The sequence below is a fragment of the Arachis ipaensis genome, chromosome B04 (assembly GCF_000816755.2).
Source record: "Arachis ipaensis cultivar K30076 chromosome B04, Araip1.1, whole genome shotgun sequence".
Lineage (NCBI taxonomy): Eukaryota > Viridiplantae > Streptophyta > Magnoliopsida > Fabales > Fabaceae > Arachis > Arachis ipaensis.
This window is the reverse complement of record NC_029788.2, coordinates 83,487,949-83,498,593: the sequence shown is the minus strand read 5'-3', so window position 1 is coordinate 83,498,593 and position 10,645 is coordinate 83,487,949.

The following is a 10,645-nucleotide window of genomic DNA, read 5'->3' as shown; positions in this document are numbered from 1 at the left end:
ATGAAAAATCATAAAATTGATTCTTGAAGCAAGAAAAAGCAGTGAAAAGCTTGCAGAAAAAAAAAGAGAGAGAAAAAGAAAAGCAAGCAGAAAAAGCCAATACCCCTTTAAACCAAAAGGCAAGGGTGAAAAAAAGGATCCAAGGCTTTGAGCATCAGTGGATAGGAGGGCCTACATGAATAAAATCCTAGCCTAAGCGGCTAAACCAAGCTATCCCTAACCATGTGCTTGTGGCGTGAAGGTGTCAAGTGAAAACTTGAGACTGAGCGGTTAAAGTCGAGGTCCAACGCAAAAAGAAGAGTGTGCTTAAGAACCCTGGACACCTCTAATTGGGGACTCTAGCAAAGCTGAGTCATAATCTGAAAAGGTTCACCCAGTTATGTGTCTGTGACATTTATGTATCCGGTGGTAATACTGGAAAACAAAGTGCTTAGGGCCACGGCCAAGACTCATAAAGTAGCTGTGTTCAAGAATCAACATACTTAACTAGGAGAATCAATAACACTATCTGGATTCTGAGTTCCTATAGATGCCAATCATTCTGAACTTCAAGGGATAAAGTGAGATGCCAAAACTGTTCCCGGCAAAAAGCTAAAAGCACCGCTCATCTAATTAATACTGATCTTCATAGATTTTTTGGAATTCATTGTATATTTTCTTCTTTTTATCCTATTTGATTTTCAATTGCTTGGGGATAAGCAACAATTTAAGTTTGGTGTTGTGATGAGCGGATAATTTATACGTTTTTTGGCATTATTTTTAGTATGTTTTTAGTATATTTTAATTAGTTTTTATTATATTTTTATTAGTTTTTAAATAAAAATCACTCTTCTGGACTTTACTTTGAGTTTGTGTGTTTTTCTATAATTTCAGGTATTTTCTGGCTGAAATTGAGGGACCTGAGCAAAAATCTGATTTAGAGGCTGAAAAAGGACTGCAGATGCTGTTGGATTCTGACCTCCCTGAACTCAAAGTAGTTTTTCTGGAGCTACAGAAGCCCAATTGGCGCGCTCTCAATTGCGTTGGAAAGTAGAGATCCTGGGCTTTCCAGCAATATATAATAGTCTATACTTTGCTCGAGATTTGATGGCCCAAATCGGCGTTCAAAGTCAGCATAGAAATTCTAGCGTTTAACTCCAAAACTGGCACAAAAGCTGGAGTTAAACGCCCAAACTGGCACAAAAGCTGGCGTTTAACTCCAAAAAAAGTCTCTACACGAAAATGATTCAATGCTCAGCCCAAGCACACACCAAGTGGGCCCAGAAGAAGATTTCTGCATTAATTACTGATTTCTGTAACCCTAGGCTACTAGTTTTCTATAAATAGGACCTTTTGCTATTGTATTTTCATCTTTGATAAGTCTTATGCTATCTTAGACACGTTTGGGGGCTGGCCTCACGGCCATGCCTAGACCTTGTTCTTATTTATTTTTAACGGTGGAGTTTCTACACACCATAGATTAAGGTGTGGTGCTCTGCTGCTCTTCATGAATTAATACAAGTACTATTGTTTTTCTATTCAACTCAAGTCTATTTCTTCTCCAAGATATTCATTCGTTCTTCAGAACATGAGTTTTATGTTTATTTTCATTACCTTAAACTCCATAACCATTTGAATCCGCCTGACTGAGATTTACAAGATGACCATAGCTTGCTTCAAGCCAACAATCTCCGTGGGATCGACCCTTACTCACGTAAGGTTTATTACTTGGATGACCCAGTGCACTTGCTGGTTAGTTGTGCGGAATTGTGACAAAGTGTGATTCACGTTTGAGAGCTCCAAGTCCTTTGGCGCCATTGTTGATGATCACAATTTCGCATACCACTCCCTAAATAGCAGACTTGCCTCTTTAGATTCATTTCCTTCCTCCAGCACATCTTCTGAGTTTGGAGGCATCTTCATCTCCTCCGAGTGCCAAGAATTGTTGCCATCTGAGTCAACACCTGGGTCTAGTCCATCCTCTGCCCCTTCATGAGCATAACCCACAAACCCAAGGTCAACTTCAGCGTCGCTCACCTTCTGCACCAAACCATCGTCTTCATGTAATATGTTCTCCTTCCCTTTACTTAGTAGATTCATATTTCTCTTACCCACCGCTGCATGTGCCATGTTTCTCTTAATGCTACTCCCAGTTTTAAGATCATTCCCTGTAGCCTCAGAATCAGAAGAACTACCCTCATCCGGACCTGGCTTAAACATGCTATCCTCTTCACTGTCAGAGGAGTCAGAAGATACATCAAAGGGAACTTCATTGTTAAACACTTTGCTACTAAATCCTCTAGTAGCAGACCGTGTACAGGGTCTCCTGAAAATACTTGGTCTCTTGGACAGTTTCTGCTTGTTGCTCTTATCTGATTTAGTATTCTGACTGGGCTTCGTGGGCTGGCTGATTTTGGTGGGCTTGGTGAGCTTGGTGGGCTTGGTGGGCTTTGGAGGGTTGGTCTTCTTGAGAGGTTTGGTTGTCTTGGAAGGATTAGCAGTTTTGGAGTGTGATGGTTGTGATTGCCGTGGAGATGTTTCATTTTTTTTAGGACTGGATTTGCAAGAACTGTTGGGTACAACCTTAGGGATAGGAGCAACTATGAGTGCATGAGTCTGATTTAGTGGGGGACTCACATCAGTATCTGTACCTGCATTACACCCCTCTCCACCATTGTCATCCAAGTACACAACTGTGTTATCTCCCTCTAACACCTCCGGCACTGACACTCTATGCTCAAAATATATATCAATCAATCTCTTATTTGTCCTAGTACAATTCACCATCTCTCTTATCTCTTTGTCACTGTTTACATTTCTCAACCTATTATCCAAGCCTTTTCCAGGAACATGCCACCAGCACTGTTTTATGTCATTGTACCTAAGCTCCTTATGGTAGTTACGTATGTAGAAGACATCTAGAGTATCAGTGTCTAGATCACCTAAACAGGCCTTGTTGTCCGGAGAATATAACATAATCCCTTCTGCATTTTTTCTGAAGTCACCCCATGATGAAACATGATGTCCAACTTCTCTTCCATCTGCAAGAAATTTTAAATTTTTACAATATACAGGGAGAATTTGAAAGCCTACTGATGCATTAAAAAGGAAAAATAATCACCACAAGAAAACATATTTTTCCAATCCTCCATACATCTCCCTGTTTCATCCCTGTTTGATTCGGATATTACAGCAACCCCACAAACTCCAGCCAAGATTCAAACCCTAGACACTACAATGACACCAAAACTCCAGAACCTCAACTATACTGACCAATGCTATCATCAACCAACACTGTATTCAAAATGCAAAGTAAAAAAAAAGGAAGGTTACCTTGAGTCCGATCACAACTTCAGAACCTCGTGTTTATGGTGAAGGAAAGGAAGAGTGATAACAACTTTGGATCAGATGACTTCTTCTCTCAAATTTTTGTAAACCCAGAAAATACAACCCTACGGCTACGCCATTGATGGGAGATAAAGAAGAAGTCAGAGGGTGGAAGAAGAAGAGACGAAGTGTTTGTGTTGGGGGAGAAAACTGTTTTTCATACTAAGTAACAACTATACGGCGTCGTTTTTGGCTTTCAAGGGTGCTGACGTCGGAGATTTTTTGCCAGTAAAGAATTTTATAAAAACAGTCGCGTTGTAGATATAGTCTCTAAACCAACAGAAATCCCTTCGTGCAAACATTTTGGTTGTCACAAGTAACAAAACCCTAAATAAATTGTTAACCGAAGTATTCAAACCTCGGGTCGTCTTCTCAAGGAACTGCAGGGAAGTATGTTCTTATTATTGGTTATGGAGATTGTAAATTTGGAGTTTCAAGAATGAGGAACAAATATGACAAATAATTTAAATGGCAATTAAAAATAAATAAATACTGTAAAGCAACGTTTGGCAAGGGATGAGAAATTGGAAGTCCAGATTAGTTACCCTTCTTAATAATAAAGAAGATTGAATCTTAATTCCACTTAGTTGACCTTCACTAAAGCAAAGGAAAGTCAAGGGACTAATTAGCTTGATCTTCAAATCCTATTTATTTCCTAAGAAAAGGTTGGGATTATTGAAGTTCAGTTTAATTAGCAAAGATAATAGTTATCAATTATATTGAGCTAAGATAACTCCTGAGTTACTGATTTCTTAACCAAGACCAAAAGGGAAAAAGTAAATCTATTGGAATAAAGATGTCTTCAGAGTAAAAGCAATAATAGCATAAATAAAAGAAAGCAATATTAAACTGAAATACCTCAAATAACATTAATTCAAATAATCTGGAACATAGAAGAATTCATAAAAGTGAAAGGGAAGCTTAAAATAAAGGAACATTAAACCTGGGATTGGGAGTCACTCCTAAAACTAAGAGAAATCCTAAATCCTAAGAGAGAGAGGAGAGAACCTTTCTCAAAACTAATCTAAATCATGAGAAGTAACTAAATTGGCGAGCTCTCCCTGAATGGATGCATTTCCACACTTTATAACCTCTGGTTTATGCCTTCTGGACTTGGATTTGGGCCAAAAAGGGCTTCAGAAATCGCTGGGAGCATTTTCTGTAATTTCTGGTGCGTGGCCTCTGTCACGCGTCCGCGTGGGTCACGCGGTCGCGTCATTCGGAGCTTTTTCTTGTCACGCGGTCGCGTCAGTCATGCGGTCGCGTCATATGTATTTGCTTAAGGCGCGCGGTCACGTCAGTCATGCGGCCACGTCGCTGTTGATTCGCACTTGGCATACGTCCGCGTCGCCCATGCGATCGCGTGGATGCCAGTTTCTCCAAAAACTCCGTTTTGTGCTTTCCTTCCATTTTTGTATGTTTCCTTTCCATCCTTTGAGTCATTCCTGCCTTAGAAGATCTGAAACTACTCAACACACTAATCACGGCATCGAATGGAAATAAAGGTAATTAAAATAATTAATTTTAAAGCATAGGAAACATGTTTTTCACATACATCACATAATAAGGAAGGGAAAGTAAAACCATGCAATTAATATGAATAAGTGGGTGAATGATTGAATAAATCACTCAAATTAAGCACAAAATATATCATAGAATATGGGTTTATCAACCTCCCACACTTAAACAATAGCATGTCCTCATGCTAAATCCAAGGTAAAAAGTAAAGTTAGAGTGGTGGAATGTCATGCAATGCAATCTAATCTAAATGCAACTACCTAGATGAATGATGCATCCTGCAATTCTAATTTTTTATTCACTTGTATATAAAGCTCGCATGTAGTTGAATTAACTCACATTCTCAAGGAGTCATGTATATATATATAGCCAAGTCTTAGATAGTGATAAAGTGCCTTTACAATTGAAATGGGAGAGAAAAGCATTTCATAAACTTTGCAAGACAATTAATAATGTAAACAGAGATAAATGTCAATGAGCTATTGAACCCTCATTGGATTTTGTGTTTACTCTCTAATCACTCAGTGTTTATTGGGTTAATCACTCTATTCTTCCTTTTATTCTTTCTTTCTATAACTTTGTTCTTCATCTAACTAATCAACAATTATAGAATATAGACATACCAAAAATCATGAGGTCTTTAATCAAGGTTGTAATGGGACCAAGGTAAAGGTAAGGGTATATGTATAAGGCTAAGTGAGCTAATAAGTGAATCCTTAATTAGTTTAAGATCTCACCTAACATACATACTTTCTAAAGCAAAGCTGCTTTACCTATTTTCCCATATTTTCCCACTTTTGATGTTACATGCTCATGCCTCAATATTTATTTTTATCCCATGTGTATTGCTTTATTTGCATTTGGGGGATCCTTTGGTGTCCCCTTTATTCAAATATTGAAAAAATAAATTATTTTTTTAATGCACATGGTAATTTAATTTCTTTCACGTGAGCATGTTTCCCAAAAATTCTTATTTTGAAATATCTTTATTCTTTTTCAACATTCTACCTTTTGTTTCTATCATCCATGTTCCCAATAGGTTTCCCCATATTTAAACAATTACACAATTTCTATCTTAAGCTAACTAAGGATTCAACTTGGGACTTCTTTATTTGTTTTTTCCGCTTAAGGCTAGTAATGTGGTTATAAAACAAGAGGGGATTTAAAGGCTCAAGGGGGCTAACAAGGGTGATGTAAAAGATAGGCTATTTTGGGATAAGTGAGCTAAAATCAAATAATGGCCTCAATCACTCTCCTGGTATGTATCTACATTCTATAATCGGACATATAGATTAAAACAAAGTAAAGAACACCAGAATATAAAAGAAGGACGGAACACACAGGAATAAAAATTATGGTTTGAATGTAACCATACAATTAAGCTCAAAACTCACAGGCTATGTGTTCTCTAGCTCAAAAATCATTTATCACTTATGTATGTCATGCAGGTTTAGTTAAAAATTCCCATTATTCTCAATGTAAAACTTATATTGAATGGCTTTAAAGTTCTAGTGTTTCTCCTTGATGAAGTTTTGTTAACTAACATGTAATGCTATATATACAAGGTGTGGGTTGTTTTGATTCTGTTAAAGTCTCTAGTTTACTTCCTTTTTCTTTTCAATCTATTCTGAGCTATCTTATGCTAAAAAGGGTAAACTATACTAATCAATCCACAATTTCTATAACTAGTAAGTTCGAATTGCAACTAAGTGGCTAATGAACTAAAAATGCAAAATGCAGAAATGGAGTAAAAATACATAAACAACAATGTATAAGTACTCAGAAAATAAAAATAAAAATAAAGAGAAAAATACAGAAAAATATCCAAAATAAAAGAAAAAGAGTCTGTAGTGGTTCACCAAAATAATATGCCAGAGATGGCGACCTCCCCACACTTAAAATGTAGCATCGTCCCTGATGCTCAGTCAAGCAGGGTGTGAATGGGTGTCATCACTGGAAGGATGGGTAGCTGGGGTCTCTGAGGTGGTGATCTGAGGGTCTGACTGCTGTGCAGGAGGTGCTGACTGAAGAGGGATCTTAGGGTCTACAGCCTAAATCTGGGGTGGAGTCCCCTGATGGTGTGCTGCCTGTTGGGGCCTGCCTGCTCTGCCTCCTGCTGTGGGTGGGTCTCTGCCTCGGGCGCATCCGCCTCCTCCTCAGATGCCTCGGATGGTGTGTCAGGCTCGGAGGGGATGTCACCAGAGCGTATCATCAGCTTTAGGTGCTCATAGCGTCGCTTGTTGCGATGCTCCATCTGGTCAAGCCATCGAACAGGCGGTGTACTAGATAATAGATGGGCTCTGGGGCAGGTGGAGGCGCAGTGGTGGTGGAAGGTGTAGCTGTAGAGGAAGAGGGGCCGGCAGATGGTGTGGCAGTGTCACCAGGAGCAGTAAGGACTGGAGGTCTGTAGCCCAAGACCAGAAAGTTCCTGCTGTGTGGGATGATCTTCTTGCATTCTGCAGCAGGTGGCCTCTCATCAGCATCCTCCCAAGGCACGTCAGCTCGACGGCCTAGCTGTATGATCAAGTATGGAAAGGGAAGAGTGCCTCGGACGTGGACCCTGGCCATGTAGAACCGGATAAAGCGTGGCAGGTACAGGTCCTTACCCTCCATCACACACCATAGGAGGGTGATCATAGCGGCAGGTATATCGGTCTCGTGAGTACTCGGCATAATGAAGTTGCTAAGTATCTGATGCCACAGCCGAGCCTCATCATTCAAGTATGCCCGCTTGATTCCCTTGGGCATGGTGGTGTTCTGACCCATAATCCAAGGAACGGTCGGGTCAAGGGCTATCCGGGCCTTGACTGCATCCCAATCAAACTTCAGAAAGCGCATGTCTTCCTCAGCTTTCTGATAACCATCTGGCTGATCAGATTTAGGCAGAAGCTTCAGAACCTCTTCTATTGCCTCTTCAGTAACCAGAATCTGCTTCCCTCTGAGGTTGACTGCATCTAGGGAGGTCTTGAAGTAATTGCAGTAGAATTCTCTAACCCAAGATGCATTGACCTCAGTTAGGGATCTCTCCAGAAAGAACCAGCCTCTTTGTTTGATCTGATCAGAGGTGTATTGCTGGAGTTCTTCTGGGATCTTCAGAGTCCTTTCTAGGTATGGGTTCCTGGAGTTTGCGAATACTGGATACTTCAGCTCACAGTATCAGTTTGCAAACTTTACTGGGTCATTAGCAGGGAGCAGCTGGTCGGCCTTCTCCTGCGGGGTGAAGTTTTTCTCCCGCCAGGAGGCATCATGCATGAGATCTATGATAGACATAGGTGATTCTCCTCTTTTACGTTTGCCAGTGGAAGCCTTTCTTTTTCCCTTTCTATGGGTATCTGACATCCTGAAAAACAGAAAACCAGGATATATATAAAAAAAATAAGAAAACAAATAGGCAAATAGTCAAAAGAAACACACAGTGGCAAATGAGAATTAAAATGAGGTAAATGAGTTAAGGAGATGTGCATTAAGGATTGTATAGGAGTTAAAAGTTTGAAAGGAAAAATTTACAATCCAAAATGTAATAGAAGGCATGTTAAGTAGGAAAAATTATCAGTATGCCATGGTTAGAGGGTTAAAAGAAAGTGAAAAACCAGAAAAAAGAATTTAAAAGGTTAGTTTAGTTAGAATTAAAAAAAAGAGTTTAGGAAATTAGAATTAGTGAGTTAATGAAAAATGGGTTAAGGTAAGTGGCATAAGGATAAGTTTCTAAGTAACAAGCATTCATAATTAGAAGCGATAGGTAACTCATAACCAAACAAGGAAAAACAGGTTGATGATGATTCAAATAGATATAGAAATAGCAAAAATTGGAATCAAACATCAAAAATGCAATATATGAACCAGGAAATCAAAGAGAATAAGAATGCGTGCCTGGTATTCATGAATGGGTTTGGGTAGAGCAGAGGCAAGCAGATTTTAAAATGCGAAAACCAAAACATGAATGAAAACATTTTACAGAAATTTGGGCAGCATTCCGGCTAAAATTGGATTGTCTCGGAAAATAAACAGCAGTCAAATAGTTCATATGAATTAAAATTAAAGCTTGCAATTACATATAAGGAATATAATCATAAAAATGCAGTGTAAAGAGCAGCATGAAATAAGAAATCACAGCATATGAACATTATAAACATTACAGCAACAGCAGAATTGCAAATTTGATAAAATAGAAACATGAACAGTGCAAGTAAATAGGCCTAAATTTACTAACCACATCCTAGGCTACCTAACAACCTAAAATCCACTACAACATGCATATCTAACTAGCCTAAACATGAACATAAACAGAAAATAATGAAATAGCAACTAAGGAAAGAAGGGTGGCGTTCGTCGGAACCTGGTAGGCCGAATAAGGAGAGTGGGCAGAAAGGTGGATGGGGGTGGTGGTGACGGCGTCTAGCGCGGCGGCTGGCGGCGGTGGGCACGGCTGTTCGGGGCAGGGGGAAGAAGGGTTGGCTAATGGGGTAGGGGGTAAGAGGGGAAGGGAGGGGGTAGGTGTGTGTGTGGCGGATGGGGGGCGCGGCTGGGACGGGCGGCGGCGGTGGGGGGGGTGACGCGATCGCGTGGGTGACGCGATCGCATGGAATGGCTAAAAGAGTGAATGACGCGATCGCCTGGGATGGCTAAAAGAGTGAATGACGCGATTGCCTGGGGCATGCGATCGCGTCACTGGGATTTGTGCTAAACGCACGAATCCAGCATCGTTTCAGTGCAACTCTCTGTCTTCTTTGGGGTGTTCGTGCAATCCATGCGACGCGGTCGCGTCGCTCACGCGGTCGCATGGGGTTGGCTTTGTGCAAGTGACGCGATCGCGTGGGTGACGCGATCGCGTGGGTCATTTGTGCGAAACACACAATGGCCGCATGATTCCAGCCTAACTTTCTAGACGTTGGATCTTTACGCCGATTTCCAGGTCACGCGGCCGCGTGGATGACGCGGTCGCATGGGTAATGTTTTACGCCATTCGACGCGATCACATGAGTGATGCGGTCGCGTCGCGCACCCTTTTTTTTATATGCAGTATGCCGAATGCAATGATTAATATGAATGTGATGCAAAGTTCCAGGTTCAATATTATAAAATAAAATAAAACTTGAAAACAAGCAAAACGAAATAAAAATTGAAAAATGAACGATCAAACCATGGTGGGTTGTCTCCCACCTAGCACTTTTAGTTAAAGTCCTTAAGTTGGACATTGGAAGAGCTTCCTGTTATGGCGGCTTATGCTTAAATTCATCTAAAAATCTCCACCAATGCTTGGAATGCCAATAGCCTCCGGGCTCCCAAACTAGGCATGTAAAGCTCCTGAGCAGCTTCAAACAAATTTTTAGGCTCCCGGAATGACGAATGTCGGAATAGATTCCAGGATCCCAAACTTTGCTTTTAAATCCGCCTCCGTCTTGATCTATACTTTTCCATCCGGGCGGTTTAGAAAGTAGATTCTCACCATGGTGACCAAACGTTTTCCTAGATCCATTCAATTGAGCATGATACCAATCCGTGCACTTCAAGTTGAAGCGTGGAACCTTATTGAACCTTGTATACCAGCTCTGAGCACGAGCCATTTTCCTCTTACTCTTAAAGCCGCAGAGAGCTCTAAGCTGGCCATCTGTTTCAAGCAAACCGTATTCAAGTGAAAAAGTAAAGTTAAAAGTTAAGGATTGTACCCACTTGAAGCTTGTATTGGGTGGTAATGGCCTTGGGGAAGGTGTTTCCGGTGGTTCTGTAAGTTCTACTCCCTTGTGCTCTTCTGTGAATTCCT